Here is a 20,231-nt window from a genome sequence, read left to right as displayed (position 1 = left end):
AAACATCCATCTTAAAAGGCATAGAGTGCCAAGCTGTATAAAAAGACAAGAGCCAACTGTCTTCTGTCTTCAAGAGACACATCTCACATGTAATGACACCCATGGGCTAGAAATAAAGGAATGGAGAAAGATCTAACATGCAAACAAACAACAACAAAAAAAGCAAGAGTCACGATTCTAATAACAGATAAAACAGACTGTAAGCCAACAACAACCAAGAAAAACAAAGAAGGGTATTACATAATGATAAAGGGTTTATTTCAACAAGAAAACTTTACTATCCTAATATATATGCACCTGACACTGGAGCACCCAGATTTATAATAACAAGTTTTTGACCTACAAAAAGATTCGGACAGCCACAAAATAACACAGGGGACTTCATCACCCAACCGACAATGCCAAACAGATCATTGAGGCAGAAAACTAACAAAGATATTCTGAACTTAAACTTGACACTTGCCCAATTGGGTCTAATAGACATCTACAGAATATTTCACCCAACAACCATAGAAAATACATTCTTTTCATCTACACGTGGAACATATTCTAAGATTGATCATATGCTTGGTCATAAGGCAAGTTGCAATAAATTCAAAAAAAATTAAGACATACTAAGCACACTCTTGGACCACAGTGCAAAAAAAAAAAAAAAATTCCAATAATATCTCTCAAAACTATATAAGAACATGGAAAACAAACAATTTGCTTCTAAATAACTATTGGGTGAACAGCAAAATTAGGGTAGAAGTTAAAAAGTTCGTTGAAATTAATGAAAATAGAGATACAACTCATCAAAATCTTTGGAATGCAGCTAAAACAGTGTTAAGAGGAAAGTTTATAGTGCTACATGCCTTCATGAAGAGGTTGGAAAGAGCTCAAATTAATGATGTAACATTGCACCTAAAAGATTTAGGGGAAAAAAAAGAATGCTCCAACCCCAAAGATAGTAGAAGAAAAGAAATAACTAAAATCAGAGAACTGAATGAAATGGAGACCAAAAAGTCCATACAAAAGATTAATGAAACCAATAATTGTTTCTTCAAAGGAATAAACAAGATTGATAGATCACTGGCTAGATTAACAAAGAAAAGAAAAACGATCCAAATAAGCTCCATCAGAAATAACAAAGATGACATTACAAATGATCCCACAGACATACAAAACATCCTCAGAGACTACCATGAACACCTCTACGCACACAAATTAGAAAATCTAGAAGAAATAGATACATTTCTGGAAACACACAACCTCCAAAGATTTAACCAGGAAGAAAGTAAAAACCTGAACAGACAAATAACATGTTCCAAAATTGTATCGGCAATTTTAAAAACCTACCAACCTTCTTGTACCAGGGTCCCATACCCTGTGGGGCTGTAAAATGCAGGAACTCCAGCCCCGCCTGCACGGATCCTCTCGGCAAGTGTGCCCTGTGGTGTCAGCTCCACTTCTAATTCACCAGATAAGTACTGTCGTTCAAATTCTGCATTTTCTCCCACATATGAAGAGATCATGCGTTTTATCTGCTTGGACCGAAGCAAACGCCCCAAACCAAAATTGTCAGCCCCTGCGTTGTTGCTGACTGCAGTTAGTCCTTTTACTCCAGTTTTCAGTAAAGCATCTATAAGATTCTCTGGAATTCCACATAGCCCAAAACCACCAACCAAAACCGTTGCACCATCAGGAATGTCTTTTACAGCTTCTACTGGATCTGTATAAAACTTGGTATGGCGATGAGCACTGGTGGAAAAGGAACAAACACATCCCTTGTACCAGGCTCCCCTAGATCCGCGGGCAGAGGCGCAGAGCCTAAGAGGAGTTTGAGGGCCGCCATCTTCGGGCCGTGAGGCAGGAGAAGGCTTCCGGGTGGAGCGCGCGTTTGAGTGTCGGTGCGCGCTGTCCCGGGCGCCGCCGATTCACTGCGAAGGAAAGCAGGGCGGGCTGGAGCCTCCACAGCGCGGCTATGACGTCCTCCCGGCCTTTCGAGGAGGATCGCCCATCAAATACAACAAAGATGGCAGTGTTGCCATTGCCAGTAAGCCAAGAGAGGTGAGGGAGTTCAATGGTCAGCACTTTATTTTGGAGGAAGCAATTACAGGGGATTTTGCTTTGGTGAAAACCTGGAAGACGGACCGAGCAGGAAACGCGATTTTCAGGAAAAGTGCAAGGAATTTCAACTTGCCAATGTGCAAAGCTGCAGAAACCACAGTGGTAGAGGTTGAAGAAATTGTGGATATTGGAGCATTTGCTCCAGAAGACATCCATATTCCTCAGATTTATGTACATAGCCTTATAAAGGGAGAAAAATATGAGAAAAGAATTGAGCGTTTATCAATCCGGAAAGAGGGAGATGAGGAAGCCAAATCTGCTAAACCTGGAGATGACGTAAGGGAACGAATCATCAAGAGGGCCGCTCTTGAGTTTGAGGATGGCATGTATGCTAATTTGGGCATAGGAATCCCTCTCCTGGCCAGCAACTTTATCAGCCCAAATATGACTGTTCATCTTCAAAGTGAAAATGGAGTCCTGGGTTTGGGTCCATACCCACGACAACGTGAAGCTGATGCAGATCGCATCAATGCAGGCAAGGAAACAGTTACTATTCTTCCAGGAGCCTCTTTTTTCTCCAGCAATGAATCATTTGCAATGATTAGAGGGGGACATGTCGATCTGACAATGCTAGGAGCGATGCAGGTTTCCAAATATGGTGACCTGGCTAACTGGATGATACCTGGGAAGATGGTGAAAGGAATGGGAGGTGCTATGGATTTAGTGTCCAGTGCCAAAACCAAAGTGGTGGTCACCATGGAGCATTCTGCAAAGGGAAATACACATAAAATCATGGAGAAATGTACATTACCATTGACTGGAAAGCAATGTGTCAACCCCATTATTACTGAAAAGGCTGTGTTTGATGTGGACAAGAAAAAAGGGCTGACTCTGATTGAGCTCTGGGAAGGCCTGACAGTGGATGACATACAGAAGAGTACCGGCTGTGATTTTGCAGTTTCACCAAAACTCATGCCAATGCAGCAGATCGCAAATTGAAACATGAATATTTGTACCAGGCTGCGTGTTTTTCATTTTAAACACATAGGATTTAATTGAAAGGACACCAGTAATCATAATTGTGTATTTAACAGGTGGTTTTTGATTAGTTTTCTTCTAGGGTTTCAGACTTTATGCATCCATATAAACTGTTCTCTAGGCATGCTGTGACATTTTAATAAAAAGCAAAAGGAGCATTTATAATTATCTCATTTGTTAAGTACCGAGAAGGTTGTCTTTATAATAGGTAATTATACTGAATGCATTTTCACTGAATATGGTATGTATGCTAAATTATATGAACCTTTCCCCAAGAAGGGCCCTAGAAATTGATGTGGCTTTCCTCTTAACTATTAATTATTAATCCTGAAAGAAAAATAACATATTTGATTTTGTGGTTAGGAGAGTTGCCATCATGATTGTTTTTTCTTCAACCTCCTCTGATTTTTCTTTTGGGGCTTCAGATTTTATGATTACATCTTGTCCCCTTAGAGCATCCCCCTTCTTCCCATACTGCTTTTAAACAGATGCCCAAGAAGGCAAGGAGGAATGTCTCTTGTGGGGGAGAGCAGGGAGAAATAATTAGTTCAAACCAACTATCTATCTGTGCTTTTCAAAGACTAAGGCATATTATAGGAATAGGAACAGAAGAAACTGATTCTTCTGTTTTCTCATTTTAAAACAGCCCAGTATTCCTTTGTATTCTCAAGGGTCCTTGAGAATATTTCTGTTATTGAGACCCTGTGGGCTACTTGTGCTATACCTCCTCTCAAGCCAAGAAGGGCTGCAGGATAATTTACCATGAATCCTTAGTAGCAATGACAGCAGAGTTAAAAAATAAAAGGTGCTTTACTTTCAGGCTCTCGTTTTAGTTCAGAAAAGATTTTAAATATTGAATGACACTTCTACAGAACAACGGTTTTTCTTCTGCCAAGGCTACTTCCTTTAACAAAGTGTCTTTAATTCAGCCTTGTCCAACTAGGGAAAATAATGATTGACAAGTCTAGGATTTGAAGTCAGTGAACTTTTAGTGTCAGAGAATAAACATGGTGGGTAGATCAGATTTGAAAGAAACGTCCTTAGAGGTATTCTCAATACTAGACAGAGGCCCATGGGAATGACTTCAGAAGCATCCCTGATAATAGATGGGTAAAAAGTCTAGGCACCCTGAAGAACAGGTGAGACAGCTGGCCTCTGGACAGAGGTGGGCATAGTACAGTACAATATATCATTCGTCTGGTCCTAAATATAGGAACTTATTCATGTTTTTTGGTGATGGTGGTCATTGAAACTCACTTCTCTTCAGGTGTAGCTACAATTGTGTAATGTACAATATTAGAGAAAGGACAGGCTTTTAATAAGTAACACACACTATATATAAAATAGCCTTTCTGGCTGGCCACATGGTTAAATGCATACCTTCCCAGTACTGGGGGGAAAAAAATGACCTTTCTTAGAATGTGCAAGTTTCATGAGAGTAATATACTGATATGATTTTGAAAAGAATTGTTGATAGTTACATCTTCAAACTTGCTTATCATTCCAGCATGCATCTTTAAGATATTGTGATTCTAAGTAGATGACTTTATATTCTTGATTAAAGAGCGCTATATTTGCTAAGAAATGCATTAAGGAATATAATAAATATTCCAAAGTGAAAAAGAAAAAACCTACCAACCTAAAAGAGCCCAGGAATAGATGAATTCTGACATGGTCTGGCTCTGTGTGCCCACCCAAATCTCATTTTGAATTGTAATCTGAATTGTAATCCCCAGGTGTTGGGGGACAGACCTCATAGGAGGTGATTAGATTATTGTGACGGTCCCCCTATGCTGTTCTCATGATAGAGAGAGAGAGTTCTCATGAGATCTGATGATTGTATAAGGGGCTTTCCCCCCTTCACCCGTTCTCTCTCCTGTCACCATGCAAAGAAGAAGTTGCTTTCCCTTCTGCTGTGATTGTAACCTTCCTGAGGCCTCCCCAGCCATGTGGAACTGCAGTTAAACCCTTTTTCTGTATTAATTACCCAATCTCGGGTATTTCTTTATAGAAGCATGAGAACAGACTAATACAGATTCACAGCAAATTCTACCAATCATACAAAGAATTGATATGAATCCTACTGAAACTATTTCAAAACATTTAGGAAAGAGCGCTTCTCCCTAACTCATTCTATGAAGTCGGCGTCACCCTGATATCAAAATCTGTCAGAGACACAACAAAAAAAAGAAAACTTTAGGCCAATATCCATGATGAAGATAAACAAAAAAATCCTCAGCAAAATACTAGCATACCAAATCCAGTAGCACATCAAAAAGTTAATTCACCATGATCAAGTAGGCTTTATTCCTGGGATGCAAGGTTAATTCAACACACACAAATCAATAAATGTGATTCACCACACAAGCAGAATCAAAAACAAAAATCATGTGATTATCTCAGAGATGCAGAAAAATATTTCAATAAAATCCAACATTTCATCATGATAAAAATCCTCAACAGACTAGGCAGCAAAGGAACACACTTCAAAATAAGAAGAGCTATCTATGACAAATCCACAACCAACATTATACTGAACAGGCAAAAGCTGGTACCATTTCCCGGGAGAACTGGAACAAGACAAGGATGCCTACTCCCACCACTCCTATTCAACATAGTATAAGGAGGCCTAGCCAGAGCAATCAGTCAGAGAAAGAAATAAAGTCATCCAAATAGGAAAATAAAAAGTCAAACTATCTCTCTTTGCTGATGATATATTTCTATACATGGAAAACCCTAAAGATTCTCCCAAAAGGCTCCTGGAACTGTAAACATATTCAGTAAAGTTTCAGGATATGAAATAATTGTATAAAAATTAGTAGCATTTCTATACATCAGTGACATTCTAGCTGAGAACCAAGTCAAGAACACAATACCATATACAATAGCCACAAAAAATGAAGCATCTAGGAATGTATGTAAACAAGGATGTGAAAGATCTCTACAAGGAGAATGACAAAACACTGCTGAAATAAATCAGAGATGACACAAATCTATGGAAAAATATCCTATGCTCACTGATTTGAAAAATTACTATTGTTAAAATGTTCATACTGCCCAAAGCAATTTACAGATTCAGTGCTATCCCTATCAAAATACCAATGTCATTTTTCACAGAATTAGAAAAATCTACTCTGAAATTCATATGGAACCAAAAAAGAATCCAAATAGTCAAAGCAATCCTAAACAAAAAGAACAAGCCAAAAGCATCATATGACCAGATTTTAAACTATACTCTAAGGCTAAGAAGCCAAGCCAGCATGGTACTGGTACAAAAACAGACACATAGAAAAACAGAACAGAATAAAGAGCACGGAAATAAAGTCACATACCTGTAACCATTAGATCTTTGAGAAAACTGACCAAAATAAGCAATGGAGAAAGGACTACCTATTCAATGAATGATATTGGGATGACTAGCTAGCCATATGCAGAATAATGAAACCGGAACTCCTACCTCTCAACATGTACAAAAATTAACTCAAGATAGATTAAAGACTTAAATATAAAACCTTAAACTATAAAAATCCTAGAAGATAACAGGAATTTCCCTTCTCAACATGGGCTTTGGCAAAGAATTTAAGGCTATGTCTCTAGGAGCAATTACAACAAAAACAAAAAGGACCTAATTAAACTAAAGAACTTCTGCACGGCAAAAGAAATTACCAACAAAGTAAACAGCCTACAGAATGGGAGAAAATATTCACAAACTATATGTCTGACAAAAGTCTAATATCCAGCATCTACAAGGAATTTAAATCAACAAGCACAAAACAAACTAATTAAAAAGTAGGCAAATGAAATAAACAGACACTTCTCAAAAGAAGATGTACAAGTGGCCAAGAAACATGAAAAAATGATTGACATCATTAATCATCAGAGAAATGCAAACCAAACAACAATGAGGTACCATCTCACATCAGTCAGAGTGGCTATTATGAAAAAGTCAAAAAATAACAGATGCTGGCCAGGTTGCAGAGAAAAGGGAGCACTTATACATTGCTGGTAGGAATGCAAACTAGGTCAGCCACTGTGGAAAGCAGTTTGGAGATTTCTCAAAGAACAGAAAACAGAACTACCATTCAACCTAGCAATACCACTACTGGGTGTATGCCCAAAGGAAAATCATTTATTATATCCAAAAGAAACATGCACTTGTGTGTTCATTGCAGTGCTAGTCACAATAGCAAAGACATGGAATCAACATAGGTAGGTATCCTTCAACAGTGGCTTGGATAAAGAAAATGTGTTGTATATATACCATGGAATACTGTGCAATAATCAAAAAGAATAAAATTATATACTTTGCAGCAACATGGACGGAGCTTGAGGCCATTATCCTAAGAGAATTAATGCAAAAACAGAAAAACAAATGCCACATATTCTCACATATAAGTGGGAGCTAAACATTGAATACCCATAGACATAAAGATGGGGAACACTGGGGACTACTAGACAGGAGAGGGAAGGAGGGAGGCAGGCATGGGCTAAAAACCCATATATTGGGTACTATGCTCATCACCTGTGTAATGAAATCAGTTGTACCATAAACCTAAACATCATGCAATATGTAACATGTAACAAACCTGAACGTGTACCCCTTAATCTATAGTAAAAGTTGAAATTACAAATAATTATATTTAAATGAAAACACCCAATTCTCCCAGAATTCCTATTCCCTGCTACACTTTATTTACTTCCACAGCAGTACTACTATTTAATTTATGTGAATCTGCAGCGTCCATGTCCCTCCACTAGAATGTAAGCTCAATGGGGCAGAGGTTTGTATTTGTTTTATTCACCAAAGTATTCCTAGTGCCTAAGTGCCTGGAACATACTGGAACATGGTAGGTGCTCGATAAACATTTGTTGAATGTGTGAATGATGACAGTGAATGAATGATGAGAACAATAGAATCTCAAGACTGAAAGGAAACTACCAAGTCACCTGATGACCCAATCTCTTTTCTTTCATTTACTGGCTCTGATAATGGTAACAGACAAAGTGGGTGACAGGGGAAATAATTCAGGAATCTAACTGGGAAATTACCTGAGAAAATTTGGATCTTCAGGCCCAGGGGGAAGGGGAGAGGGCAACAGATAGGGCCGGAGAATGTAAACACTCAGCCTGGCGTTTTTGTTTTCCTGATGGGTCCAACTAGAGAAGAATGAGGAGGATTCTCAATGCAATATGTACTCTGCAGTTGATCAGTCAGTCTCAGGTATTTATTGGCCACTTACCATGTTCCCATAGATATTAGTGACCAGTTTCTATATGACAAGCACCCTATCAAGCACATAGGATAGCAAACAGGACAGACCCAGACTCTGCACTCTTGGAGCTTAAAGTCTATTAGGGAAAACAGCCATCCAGCAGTTCCTTACAACTGTGGAAGTGCCATTACATGGATGTGTAGAGTGCCCTAGGGGCATGTAAAAAGACCATCTAAGCATCCTGTAAAATCAGAGAAAGCCACCCAAGAAAGCACTGAAGCTCTTCTGTAACCCTTTCAATACATAGAATGCAAAAGTAAGTCTGAAGGTAAGACCCCAAAGGAACAGGGTCCTAATCCTGGAAGTGGATTTTGGACCCTCAGCTTATTCTGTGACCTCTAGGCAAGTCACTCTGCTTCTTAGAGTTTCAATTTCTTTTTCTTGTTTGTGTTTTCAGATTCTGATATTTTATCATTTCTGAAAGACATAAGAATCCAGTTAGTCAAAGTCCAGAATAGAAATTAGATGAGAGGATTGATTCTTACCATAGGAAACAGATGTGTTGAGGATGAATTACTTTGGTAGTTGATGAGAGAAGAAAACTGTAACAATAAAAGGAGGGACTTGTGAATAGGGAGGAGGAGTGGGGCATGGGATGGGACTGAGGGTTTTGACTGGGACAACTTTTAAATTGAAAGACAACTAGAACAAATCATTTTAACAATAAATAATATTTGTTGGTATTTAGAACTTTGATACGTACACTATCTCATTTTATCCTCACCAAAAGTCTGTGAATTACGATTGCACCTGTCTTGCAATTAAAAAAACTGAGTTTGAAAGCATCAAATCAGAACATGGCAAAGCAGAAAGTAAACCTGTGCTCCCAGCTGTAGAATCCCACTAGGAAACTCAGCAAAGAAGCTGTGGATAAGCTGCTGTATAGAGATCGCTCCGGAAGGTTCTGATTCTGATCCCAGATGCAGTGGAGGGCATCAGAGGAGGAAAAAGTCACAGCTGGATCCTTAACCAAAACAGACTAACAGAAAGCTTCCAAGTAGGGGCAGCTGGGAGCTATGGACAGGAGTAGAAACTTCAGAGAAGACCACTGCCTACTCATCAAGAGACATCCTTTTAAGGCAAGAAGGGTCCATCCTCCTTCACTCAGCATGATGGGGCTGGGACTGAGGGAAGCCATTATTGCATTTGTTCATTTATTCAGCAAACACTCCTTGAAATTCTATGTTCCAGCCCTAGCCTATGATTAAACAAAAGGGAACACTTGTATACTGCTGCTGGGAATGAAAGTATAGCCATATGGAAAACAGTATCGAGGTTCCTCAAAAAAAAAAAATTCATTGATATCACTTCTTATATATATACAAAGAATATGATATCAGTATCTAAAAAAGATATCTCTACTTCCATGTTCATTGCAGCATTATTCACAATAGCTAAGATATGGAAACAACCTAAATGTCTGTCAATGGATGAATGGGAAAAAAAAAAAAAGCTTATAATCACTAGTCATAAGAGAAATGCAAATCAAAACAACAATGAGATTCCATCTCACACCAGGTAGAATGGTGATCATTAAAAAGTTAGGAGACAACAGTTGCTGGAGAGGATGTGGAGAAACAGGAACACTTTTACACTGTTGGTGAGAGTGTAAATTAGTTCAACTACTGTGGAAGAGAGTGTGGTGATTCCTCAAGGATCTAGAACAAGAAATCCCATTTAACCCAGCAATCCCATTACTGGGTATATACCAAAAGGATTATAGCTCATTCTACTATAAAGATACACGCACACGTATGTTTATTGCAGCACTATTCACAACAGCAAAGACTTGGAACCAACCCAAATGCCCATCAATGATAGACTGGATAAAGAAAATGTGGCACATATACACCATGGAATACTATGCAGCCATAAAAAAGAATGAGTTCATGTCCTTTGCAGAGACATGAATGAAGCTGGAAACCATCATTCTCAGCAAACTAACACAGGAACAGAAAAGCAAACACCACATGTTCTCATTCATAAGTGGGAGTTGAACAATGAGAACACATGGACACAGGGAGGGGAACATCACACACCAGGGCCTGCTGAGGGGTGGGGGTCTAGGGGAGGGATAACATTAGGAGAAATACCTAATGTAGATGATGGGTTGATGGGTGCAGCAAACCACCATGACACATGTATACTTATGTAACAAACCTGCACGTTCTGCACATGGATCCCAGAACTTAAAGCATCATTAAAAAAGATGTGATACACATATAGATACTGATACAGATATAGACATATATATATAGACATAGGTATATCTATACATTGATATACCTATATAGAGAGATATAGAGATATATTAGATATTTACATGTAGATATATATCAATATATAAAATACAAATATATTGATATATAAACACATAGATCTATCAATATATGATATATAGATATATTATATCGATATACAAATTGATAAATATGTGTAGATTGATAAATGTATATGTAGGCATAGGTACATTTATAGAGGTACATCTATATATTTATATTATATAATATCAATACTATATATAGATATGTCTACATATATTATATCTATATATTTATATATCAATATATAAATATACCTATGTCTACATATATATGTCCATATCGGTCTCCACATGTATATCAATTACATGTATATTTGTATATCAATATACATATGATACATATGTATATACATATGATATATTCAGTATATAGATATAACTATATTTAACATAGATATAGATCTATATATTAATATATAACATATATACCATATTTATATATCTATATAAATACACTGATGTATACTTACATATAAATATATTGATATATTCTATATAGTGATATACTGATATATTCTATATAGTGATATATAGATCGGTACAGATATAAATAGGTATATCGATTGATATACATGCATATATATGTAAAATGAGATATTATTCAGACTCAAAAACGGGAAAAATTTTTGCCATTTGAAAAAACATGATTAACCTGGAGGACATTATGCTAATTGAAATAAGCTAGACACAGAAAGACAAATACTGCATGATCTCAACTTCTATGTGGAATCTAAAATAGTCGAACTCACAGAAGCTGGAGTAGAATAGTGGCTATCAGAGACTGAAGGGAGGGAATATGGGGAGATGCTGGTAAAGAACATAAACTTTTGGTTTTACAAGATGAATATGTTCTGAAGTTTTCATGTATATCAGTGTAACTATAGTTAACAATACTACATTGTATACTAGAAATTTGCTAAGCAGGTAAAACTTAAGTGCTCTTACCAGGAAAAAAAAAAAGCAGAAAAAGAAGATGGTAACTAAATGAGATGCTGGATATAAATTAGCTTGATTGTGGTGATTCTTTCACAGGTATACATATATCAAAACATCAAGCAGTATAAGTTAAATATATATAATTTTTATTTATCAATTATACCTCGATAAAGCTGAAAAGAAAGTAAGGTCTCTAGAAATGGTTGAAATTAAAGTAAATATGAAAAGGTCTTTTTAAGAGACCTTTTAAAAAGAAATGTAAAAAGTTCTTTCTCTCAAGAAATATACAGGGTGGTTTCATATAATGAATAAGGGTACAATTAACCTCCATGAGTCTGGGCTCCACTGTGTACCTGTTTTGTGACTTTAAGCAAGTTTTTTAACTCTCTGTACCCTATTTTCTCATCAGCAAAATGGAAATGATGATAATAGCTACCTCATAAATCCCTAGGGATTAAAAACCACGTTGCACAGTCACAGTCCCTAGCACAGCAGAAGGGCCCAATAAATGTGAACTGTCATTGTGATGTAAGATGTGTCTTGAAGGAAAGATAGAAGTTTGTCAAGAAACCAAGGAAGGCAAGAGCAAGGCCAAAAACAAACAAACAAAAAAGATATTATTTATATATAAAGTCTCAGAGCATAGGAATGCTTGGGACATTTGAAGGATGCCAAAGTGGAGCTCAGGGTGCAAGCTGTCAGCAATGAGAGATGAAGGTGAAAAGATGAGGAAGGCTCAGTTCCTGAAGGACCTTTAAACCCTGCTAAGGAGTTTGAACTTCCACCTAGAGATACTTTAAGCAAGAAAATAACATGATCCGATTTGCATTTCACAAATATATTATTGTCTTCTGTCACAGGTTTCCTAGAAGCAACTTTAAGCTGGAGATGGCTTTGCAGGATGTTTATTAAAGAGTGCCCGTGGGACCAACCTCTGGAAAAGACGGAGGAAACAAACAGGATTGGGCCAAGGGAGAAGTCGGTGGCAATGCCATCCCTACAATGCATGGCTGACCAAGGAGTCATCAGGAGCCCTTCAGAGTTATCTTAAGCTGGGGTAAGAAGGCCAGAACACTATCTCCTCCATCAGCCAGAACACTATCTCCTCCAACAATCATTCACTGGAAGTGGACCACCCTGGGTAAAGAGATTGACATTGAGGGAGGTCCTGCTCCTCTGTAGCTGAGGCTATCCCAAACAGCTGGGACAGTAAGTCCTTCATCAAAGGAGGAATCTGGGCAGAACATCTCCAGGTTCACTACGTTTTTCCTATTAATGACAAACAATGACAATAACCTACCAGAAAACTGAGCTGGAGTCTTCAGGTGCCATGCCAGGAGTGTACAGCCAGGTAATGCAACATGCACTTGAGTGCATATACCACACACAAGCGTGCGCGCACACACACACACACACACACCAGTGTCTAAAAATAAAGAATTCCTAGGAGTAAGCCCCATCCGTTTATTCTTATTAGGCATAGCCAGCAGTTTCCCCTTTCTCCCTAGGTCTTCAGAGCCTTTCCAGCAGAGACAATTTTATTTATGACACCAAACGATACCTAAAAAGAAAAAAGCCCAGCCAGGAAAAAATGAGAAGCTCGGCTAGGAGTCTCCAAGGCTCCTCAATATATTTTGTACTCTTCTTTTTTTTCGGGCAGCAATTTCCATTTACAAAATTCTTACAGCTCAATTTGTCTTCTGTTAGTTTTTCATGATTCCCATTTTTTAAGCATACACATACTCGTGACAAATCATCATTTTCTCTGATTCATGTATTCAATTAGTGTAGATATTAACTTGAGCTGCCTGACCCATGGCAGTGAGTAAATGGGCACCTCCATCTGAAGTTACCTAAACTTTCCTGTATTAAATTAGCCTTTCACAAGCGTCAAACGGCTGGCATGGGGGATGGCTTCTTAACGTTTCTATTTGTGTGATATAGAAGCCTGAGACCTGCTGGTTCCTTTAAGCTCATAAACTTGCTGGAATGAGCTAAATCACAAGTGACAGTTCAAGAGAGTAGGATGCAGCATCAACATCAGAACTTGAAATGCTAAAGACAAGAGTGGAACAAGACCAAGGGTCTAAGGAACCCGGAATGGATACTTAAGGGCTAGAAAACATTGGGGACAATATATTCCATGCCCTCGTTTTTCAAAAGAGAAAATAATAAAGCTGAGAAAGTTCAGGTGAATCGATCAGATGGCTCAGTCCATTCGTGGCAGAGCTGAGACAAATTTTTTGGCATCCAGCACTGGGTCTCTCCTCTGCTCCACCTACAGGAAAATCATAATGGAGTATCAGGACATTTACTAGAATTGGAAACATTTCAAGGCACATCTGGGCAGGAAGTTATCATAAATATATTATAAACATAGTTTTTCACTTACATTTTATGACTCACCAATGAAATGCTAGATTATTTTAAGGCTGTCATGGGAAGCCCCATGAAGGTTTATGTGGGGGTGGAAGAAATTAATCATCCTCCCACATCAAAGAGGCCAATGGGAGGCCTGCTCCCCTCTGGGTCTTCAGAGAACATGTCCTTATATCTTATGAAGCTGAAATTAATTCCATTATGCTCCATCACTTCACTCAAGTTTATTTCTTTTCGATTTCACAGCTGGTTGTGTTATTTTTGTTTATTTGTTTCCTTCTTTATTGTCTATTTCCCCTCATCCTCAGATTAACAGATCGAAAAGGGCAGAAAACATGTTTGTTTTATTCATCCTTCTATTCTTAGCACACAGTAAACGGCAAAAAACAGCTGTTGAATGCATGAATGAATGACAAGTGAATGAACATATTGGACATATGATCACAATTAGCTACTTTTGTTTTGTCAGTGAAGTTTTTATCTTTATTGACAAAAATTGTATATATTTACGATGTACAACATGATGTTTTGATATATGCATACACTGTGCAATGGCGAAATCAAGCTAATTAAAATGTCCATTACTTCTCATCGTTATTTTGGGGTAAGAACCTTTAAAAATCTACTCTTAGCATGTATACAATACATTGTCATTAACCATAGTTACCATGCTGTGCAATAGATCTGAATTTATTGCTTCTGCCTGACTACTTGATACTATGTTTCCTTTTCTAATCATCAAGTACCTTTTCTTGTTTTCTTCCCACCTCTGTTCCCGATTCTCCCCACCATTATCATCCTGTTTCATCATTAAATTTTAAATGGGGAAACAAAGATACACAATTGCCATGAATTTTTGCTGAGGCGGAAGATCAGGCTGGTAAATATCTGAGGCAGTCCTGGGACTAGGCCCTCCTGAGTCCAAAGTTCACACTCTGGACCATGAGCTCTATGCCACTTCTGTCTGAATTCTCCCTGTTATCTAGCCCATGAAGGAACTGCCTCTTCTGCCTCCATATCACACATACATATCATAGATTGACTGTTATTTTGCAAACACCTTGCAGAGGTATAAAATGAGAAGGAAATTAAACAGCAGATGAGAAGTAGTCCTGGCCTTCAAGGTACTCGCTTTGGTTTAGTGGGGGAAACGAACTGTAAATGAATATACCCCATGTAATGTCATCATACTACAAAGCTCAGACACACTTACCATGGGAGAGTCTTCACAGAAGAAATCATCTGTGCCCAGAAACACGCATCCATTTTGATATTTTCTCAAATTATACCTAATAACTTTGCCAACATGGATAAAAACATAATTGAGAATAATCAAAATAGAAGTGACCTCTCCTTTAGCTAGTGATTGGGATTGTCTTGTCCAAGTCTACCTTCATGAGAGTGGGGTCATCTTCTCCAACTCCGCCTGCTTGAGCCATGATTAGAGTGTTATTGGTTTACACAGGGTAGACACTCCAATAAGAGAAAAAAAAAATTAGTCAGTTCCTTTCTGACATCCAAAATTCTAAGTAACTTTAGGAAGAGGCAACCAAGAGCTCCATATGGACCAGATACCAAACTCCCTAACAGCAAAATCACTTTTAAAGATTGAGTGAGGAGATCATGAAACATATTGTAAAGACATAGATCATTGAGAGGTAATTTGACATACAGAAAAGAGCCCAGTCTTTAAAGTCAGCTCTACTCAGGGTGCATCCTTTGACCTTAGGCAAATAACTTAATTTCCATCACTCATTCAACAAAAAATTATTAATGGCTCACTATACACAAGGTACTCTTTTAGGAGAGCTTGGGATACTTGTGAATGAAACCGGCAAGGAAAAAAAAATTCCTACTCTCATGTAGCTTACATTTGGAAGGAGGGAAGGGGAATGAAGGAATAAATAATAAGTTATATATCATTTTATATTAAAATTAAAACCACAATGAGATACCACCTTACTCCTGCAAGAATGGCCATAAATAAATAATAATAATAATAATAATAATAGATGTTGGCATGGAGGTGGTGAAAAAGGAATACTTTTACACTGCTGATGGGAACGTAAACTAGTATAACCACTATGAAAAAAGTATGGAGATTCCTTACAGAACTAAAAGTAGAACTACCATTTGATACAGCAATCCCACTCCTGAGTATCTACCCAAAGGAAAAGAAGCCTTTGTATGAAAAAAGACACTTGCACACATGTTTATAGCAGTGCAATTTGCAATTGCAAAAATATGAAACCAGCCTAAATGCCCATCAACTAACAAGTGGATAAAGAAAATGTGGTATATACACACTACGGGAAACTACTCAGCCATATAAAGGAAAAAAAAAATTGCATTTGCAACAACCTGGATGGAGTTGGAGACCGTTATTCTAAATGAAGTAACCCAGGAATGGAAACCAAACATCATATATTCTCATTTGTAAGTGGGAGCTAAGCTATGAGGATGCAAAGGCAAAAGAATGATATAGTGGACTTTGGGGAGTCAGGGGGAGGGTGGGAGGAGGGTGAGGGATAAAAGACTGCACACTGGGTACAGTGTACACTGCTCAGGTGATGGGTACACCGAAATCTCAGAAATCACCACTAAAGAACTTACCCCTGTAACCAAAAACCACCTGCTCCCCAAAAACTATTGAAATAAAAATAGAAAAATAATAACAACATAGGAATAAAAATATAGTAGTCAGAGTGGACCTTATTGGGGAGGTGATATTTAAGCTAAGACCTGAAGGAGATAAAGAAGTGAGCCATGCAGTTATCCACTGAGATGGCATTATATGCAGAAGGAACAGCCAGCGCAAAACCCTAAGGTGCATTTCTAGCAGCAAGGAGGCTGATGTAGCTAAAGTAGAGTATAAGAAAAAAGACAAAAAGAAGTTAAATAAGGACAAGAGGCCATATCGTGCAGGGCCTTGTAAGCCATTGTGAGGAAAATAAAGAACGCTTTTAAGGTCTTGTGTGGAGAAATGGCATGATACGACTTATGTCAAACAGGTTAATCTGACTACTGAGAATCAACCACAAGAAAAAAATGGAAACAGGGAAACCAGTTAAACTCCACTGTAGCAATAAGTGACACAGGATGATGGCTAAGACCATAGTGAAGGCAGTAGAAGGCATGTTGAAAAACAATTCAATCCTTAGTATACGTTAAGGGTATTATAACTAGATTTTCTGACAGATTAAATAATGGGTGAGAGAGAAAGAGTGGAGTTCAAGATCCCTCCAATGTCTCTTGACTGAACAGCAGGAAAAATAAAGTTGCCTTCCACTGAGATAGGGAAGGCTGAGAAAAGCAAGCTTGAAAGGGAAGATAGCAGTGTAATTTTGCACAGACTGAGCTTGGTACGTCTATTAGACGCCAGCAGCTGGAGCTCAAGAGAGAAGCCTGCACTGGAGATAAACATTTATTAGACATTGACATATACCTGGTATTATCTATCATGAGGCTGGATAAGGCTACCAAGGGAGTGAGAGTACAGAAAGAAAGAAAACAAAACAGGACCAATCCTTAAGACATTCCAATCTTTATAGGCCTAAGAGAAGAGGCAAGACCAGCAAAGGAGACTGAGTTGGAGCAATCTGTGAAGCAGGAGATAATCTAGACTGCCTCTGAGAGGCAGGTGAAGAAAAGTGTGCCAAGGAGGGGGAAATCAACTGAATCTAAGGCCGCTGATAGTTCAGTGAGATGAGGGCTGTGAATTGAACTTTGGGTTTAACACGGAAGTCATTGATAACTTTGACAAGAAGTTAAATAGAGTTTAAGAGAGAATGAGAGAAGAGGTATTGGAGACAAAGAAAAATTTTGATTTGACATGCAAGGAAACTGAGAAACTGGGTAACAGCTGGAAAGAACAGTGGGATTAAGATAGAAGAAATAAAGTATGTTTTTATACCCATAGGAATAACCCAGTAAAGAGGAGATATTTAATAATGTACAAGAGAAATGGGAATTGCTATAGTGGTGTCCCTGAGTGGGCAAAAGAGAATAGGACATTACTATACACATAAAAGAATTTGTTTTACAAAGAAACATAGATATTCAATTAATAGTAATAATATGAAGGTAGAATATATGGGAAAATGCTGTCAAGGGCTAAATGAGGTTGTAACTATCTGATTTTCTATTTCCTCATTTGTGAAATGGCAGCATTAGTAGGGCTGCTGAAAGGTTTAATTGAAATAATTTTTGTAAAATGATTACAATAAGTTATATAGTAGGTGCTCAGTAAATGAGTGTATGTGTAAATAACAAACATCGTGTCAGGAAAACTGAGGCTCTTATTCAATGAGAGGTTTTACATATGTGATTTAGAGGCTTACCCAGTTGCTGAAAGAGCCTGGAGTGTGAGGGTCGAGCAGTACCACTGATGGACTCAGCTTGGGCACCAGTGTGGTGAAAGCTGCTTCAAACGTCACATGTGACCATCTGTTGTGGCTGCAACTGCCTCAGGAGAATACTAGCCTTCTTCCTTGTGCCTTCCAGATCTGACATGCTGTGCCACTCACTAGCTAGTACACTGGTTCTACTGGCAGAGTCACATGGGAAAAGGTGCCTGGAAATGTCACTCTTGGATTCTCCAAATTGCAGCAGATTGTAGAAGGAGGTAGCAGAGATGCTGAGCTGGCATCAAGCCACCCAGCACAGTATTTATATCCACATGTACAATGAGCACACCATTCAAGACTCCAGTCTATGCAGAGTAGACAAAAGATGTCTTACAGCTTCTCAAACATTAAGCATGCCTCTAACTTCTAACTTGGAGCTGATACACATTTAAAAATATTTATGCCACTTAACTATAAACATCTCTCAGTTTAACCCTCTTAAGTAAAGAATAAGCCCAAGTGTTATTCTCAGACTATGACACTTCAGCAGTAGTTCAGATCAAGCAAATATTTTTATTCCCATACTGTGTTGAAATGAGTGCAAAGCAAAGCTAGCAACAGATATATTAATTATTATGAGCCTCAAATACTCACTTTGGATTCATCTTACCTTTATAAAAATTCAAAGAGGAAAAGAATTAAACATTTTGTGTCTATAAACTTTTCACTATTATTTTAAATGAATACTTTGGCTTTTCCTATGCTCTCCTAAATTGGTGTCTCACCTGCAGGGGAATTTTCTGGTTCAGATGACCCCTGTGTGTGGGGGCTTTTGACTAGCAGTTATTGAGCAGATACTTTGTAGCATGCACTGCCTTAGGTACTTTAAATGCTTTTTCTAATTTAAACTTCTCAGCTACCTTTAGGATGAGGTATTGCTGTTTGCATTTTTCTGATGTAGACACTGAGACTCAAGGAGTTGAAATCATTAACCTAAGGATCCACACTTACAAGTGAGGGAGCTAGAACTCAAAGCCACTTCTACTGAGTCCTAAGCTCACAGTTTTAACTACCACTATACAACCTTGATTTCAGTGCCAGGAAAAGTTTGCCTGCGTGCTTTTATCGCGGAGAAAGACAACCTTCTCCTTTTTTGACTGGACAGCCAGGAAATTCATGCACAAATTTATTGCACAGTGTCATTAACTCTGGCTTATTTTGACACGGTTTCTAACTTCTTTTTTATTTCTATAATCTTTTCCATGTATGTGTGCTTACATTTGTGCTGCAATTATTACCTATCATTAAATAATACTATAGATGTATATATACATGTCTTCATTTATCTTATCATTGATCTATTAGAAATTATCCAGAACAATAAGAGAGCATCCCAAGTGATGAGAAAGATGAGAGTTTCTTTTAATTTCAAGGCTAATTTAATATTTTATTTATAAATTATTAAGTTTCTGATTATTATGCATATGCATACCTAGAGTGTTGCCTTCTTAAAAGTCTTTTAAGAAAAAAAATATGCACACAGGCAATTCTGTGATAAATAATGCACATTGATCATAAGTACCCATTCTGAAAACCCGTTAGATACATTGATTTGCTTTTAAAAGAGAATCTGCTGCTGATGGAGCAAAGTGATTCACTACTGGCAAGAATAATGAAAACAGATACAAACTAAATTAGTCTCCAGGCATCCCAAGAACAATGGAAAAGATTAAAGAGTGAGTGGTATAGTGAGAATCAGATTATATCTGCTTATACTACTGAGTTGGTGACTTGATAACCATTAGATGAACCATTCCACCGGAACTAGCTGATTGTTAGGACATCCTGCAATCATCCATTAATAGCAAGCATACCTACAGAAATTTA

General features: G+C 37.8%; 1 pseudogene across 1 annotated transcript; it reads left to right on the top strand.

Moving 5' to 3' along the window:
• Window positions 1–1,991: 1,991 nt before the first annotated feature.
• Window positions 1,992–4,706, top strand: LOC105510807 (annotated as a pseudogene). The gene has a single exon (XR_001001616.1). The product of XR_001001616.1 is annotated as a succinyl-CoA:3-ketoacid coenzyme A transferase 1, mitochondrial pseudogene (transcript).
• The last annotated feature ends 15,525 nt before the right edge of the window (window positions 4,707–20,231 follow it).

The sequence above is a fragment of the Colobus angolensis genome, unplaced genomic scaffold (assembly GCF_000951035.1).
Source record: "Colobus angolensis palliatus isolate OR3802 unplaced genomic scaffold, Cang.pa_1.0 Scaffold192, whole genome shotgun sequence".
NCBI lineage: Eukaryota > Metazoa > Chordata > Mammalia > Primates > Cercopithecidae > Colobus > Colobus angolensis.
Note: the sequence above shows the minus strand (reverse complement) of the source record. Positions and strands in the feature narration are given on the sequence as shown.